Source organism: Canis aureus, chromosome 3 (assembly GCF_053574225.1).
Source record: "Canis aureus isolate CA01 chromosome 3, VMU_Caureus_v.1.0, whole genome shotgun sequence".
In the NCBI taxonomy this organism is placed as follows: Eukaryota; Metazoa; Chordata; class Mammalia; order Carnivora; family Canidae; genus Canis; species Canis aureus.
The window spans coordinates 14,553,299-14,556,836 of record NC_135613.1 but is presented as its reverse complement, the minus strand read 5'-3'; the positions used below and the strand labels follow the sequence as shown (position 1 = coordinate 14,556,836).

The 3,538-nt window shown below is 37.7% G+C and overlaps 1 pseudogene; it reads right to left on the bottom strand.

Moving 5' to 3' along the window:
* Positions 1 to 1,738: 1,738 nt before the first annotated feature.
* On the bottom strand, positions 1,739 to 2,245 carry LOC144304889 (large ribosomal subunit protein uL23 pseudogene; annotated as a pseudogene).
* Between the last annotated feature and the right edge of the window lie 1,293 nt (positions 2,246 to 3,538).

Below are 3,538 nucleotides of genomic sequence, written 5' to 3'. Positions count from 1 at the left end.
GTCAGAAGGCTGGGTTCCTCGTTCAGTTCTCCTCTGGATCAATAATAAGGACAGGGTTTGGAGCCCCCGGTGAAATGGATTAAAACAGTCAGGTCTAAATATATCATTTCACTCAACTACAATCTTTGTAAATTTCAAGGAATCAAGTCATGTTTACTGATAATAACCAGAGGGCAGGTGTTCTATTTTACCCTTTCTAAGTATATTCTTCCAGCTAGCCACAAATAGAATTTCACTCTTTGTCAGGAGATGTTGACAAAGCCACAGGCCATGTTAAATTAGCCTTCTACCGGCCCATGGAGGACTCGTAGACAAAGCCTGCTAGTGTTCAACACATGTGCGTGTGTATGTGCACACACACAGGCTTGTAGACTGAAGCCCTGGAACTCTGTCATAAAGCATGGCCTTGGAAAAGTGTAGAGTGCACATACAAAGGCCATGAATCTCTGGACAAGGACCCAAACAATAACAAAATCTGAAAATAAATATCCTGATATAACCAAGACTAATGTATAAAAAAAACCTATCCTATTCTAGTCCTGTAGCTTTTGGACTTCAGTATTTAAAAAGTCATTACAGGGACGTCTGGGTGGCTCAGTGGTTGAGCGTTTGCCTTTGGCTCAGGGTGTGATCCTGGAGTCCCGGGATCGAGTCCCACATCAACCTCCCTGCATGGAGCCTGCTTCTTCCTCTGCCTGCGTCTCTGCCTCTCTCTATGTGTTTTTCATGAATAAGTAAAATCTTTTAAAAAATAAAAAAGTCTTTTTAAAAAATTTAAAAAATAACCCCCCCAAAAAAAAAATAAATAAAAAAAAATAAAAAATTTAAAAAATAAAAAATCATTACAAAGTATATACACATATTACATGCATCCTCACATGCATATAAACATGATAGCCATATTCTCTCACTACCTTTTATTGCAAATTAAAGCCAGAGAAGGTGATTAAATGTGCAAACATACATGTGCCTGTGAGCATCCACATGGGATTGTGTGCATTCACATGGGCACAGACATGCACGCACCGTATTCTGGATCCCCCTGTTATTTAAAAATATGAAAGTGATTTTAGGGGCACCTAGGTGGCTCATTCTGTTGAGCATCAACTCTTGATTTTGGCTCAGGTCATGATCCAGGGTTGTGAGATTAAGCCCTATGTCAGGCTCTACACTCAGCATGGAGCCTGCCTGGGATTCTCTTTCTCTCATTCTCCTTCTGTCCCTCCCACCCACCCTTTGCACACTCACTCATTTTTTAAAAAAATAAAAATATGAAAGTTATTTTAATGGATCAAAAAAGTCAATTTACTACTAGAGGATAAGTCAGTCTAAAAGAATTTTGATTTGTGAAATTTTTTTTCTAAGATTAATCACTTATTTGTCAAAGACTAACACAAGTGTTTGGACCAAAATTAAGGAAGTTGTCTTAGGAAACTGAATGAGTGACTTTGCTGGATGGGGTTCAGTTAGTTATTTTCAAGTTCCAGCCATGAAAGAGATCCCATGTTACACACAAAGCAGAGTCCGATAAACAATAAATAGATAATCCCACAAATGACAATGACACTTCACTTCCATCAAGTTCTGTGAATAAGAAGTTCCTGGCGCAATGAGATGTCATGCTATGTTTCTGCCATATCTAGATGTTCCTGATCAGTGATTTGACATATTTCTTGAGGACCTATTATTTTCCTGGGACTTTTTTTTTTTTATGGTGAAAAAATTTAGATTTAGATTTATAGCCGGCTGGACTCAGTTAGATGATCCCAATTTTGTTGGCAACATCCAAAGCATCATAGTCAGGAGCCACTCGAACATATGCTTTCTTCTCTCCATCAGGCCTGATCAAGGTGTTGACCTTGGCCACATCAATGTCATAGAGCTTCTTCACAGTCTGTTTGGTCTGGTGCTTATTGGCCTTGACATCCACAATAAACACAAGTGTGTTGTCTTCTATTTTCTTCATGGCTGACTCAGTAGTTAAGGGGAACTTGATAATGGCAGAGTGATCAAGCTTGTTCCTCCTGGGGGTGCTCTTTCGAGGATATTTGGGCTGCCTTTGGAGACGCAGGGTCTTGGGTTGTCGGAATGTAGGTGACGTGCGGATCTTCTTTTTTTTGTGACTGTGCACGCCTTTCAGCACCGCTTTCTTAGCTTTCAAAGCCTTTGCTTTGGCTTTGGCTTTGGGAGGGGCAGGGGCTTCCTTCTTTGCCTTCGGCGCCATGTTCCTCCTGGGACTTTTCTAGGTGTTCTAAACGATTTAATATTCAATGACAAACAGATTAGCAAATGGCATCTTTATTATTTGGCTCAGTCTTCATAACCCCTAGGCTATGAACTTTTTTCTCATAAACATTTTAGAGAACACTTTCCAATTACATTCAACAAAAATGACATGACATGGCTTCATCAGAAAAGAGAAAGCTACAAGGTTACCCTTACATCCTTAGTTTAAAATGATTCTATCTCATATGGAGCAGAAAAGCCTCAAAATTAACATTTTACTTCCTATTAGCCTTGATGTTAAGCTTACCTATACTTTTACCATACTCTGAATTTCCTTTGGTAACATCCATCAGGATGCAGGACACAGGGAAAAAGAAGGGAGACAGGATTCCCATGCTAACTTGACATTCTCCCAAAAATTCCACAAAAGAATATAGAGAAAAACATTCAGATATAAAATTCCACAAAAGAATATAGAGAAAAACATTCAGATATAAAATTGTACTTAAGGCCAGATTTTAATATCTTTAAATTTTAAAAGTTCAGGGAACTTCATGAAAACTTAGATATGAACACACCAATGTCAAGATGTGAATTTAATGGTCTCTTTCTCTATCTTTATATACTTGATGGTGATGATGGTAAGCTGAAAAATTGTTTTTTTGTTTCTTGTGAATTTATTTATGCATTTTCTAGGAGTTATTCCTTAAAAGTTGATAAACTAAATGTAGAGGTATCTTGTATGTCATAACAAAGATATGTTTTTCCCATATCTCTTTGTCTCTTGGATATATATATATATATATATATTTTTTTTTTTTTTTATTCACATTAAGGATATTTCTTTGCTCACTTCCTGGAAAAAAATGGACATTTTTTTTGGCCTGAATTGATCACCTACTGTTTGCATTGCAACTAAAAACTAAACTATTTCTTAGTTGCCAAGTCTATGGAATCTATGCTTTTAATTATAAACTTTATATCATTTCAATGGGCATAAGTTCCCATTAGCATTTAGTTTAAATTGTACTTTTGCCCAAGGCTACTCCTTCCCTTCTGGTTTCCCGTATACCTTACACCATTGTGAAATGTCCTTCCCCATTTTTGTCATAGTAGGTCCTCTCTCCAGACCCCCAGGCTAAAGCCATCCCTGAGAAGAGCCAGATACACTTCAGTCACTACAGATCTGGCAAGTTTCATCTAATGGACAGATCCAGACTATACTCAATGGCTTAATTATTTGGGGCCAACTTCAGTGATAATCTTTACTTTCTGTGTTCTGGCACAATCTCTCTTCTTCTAACTACCTTCT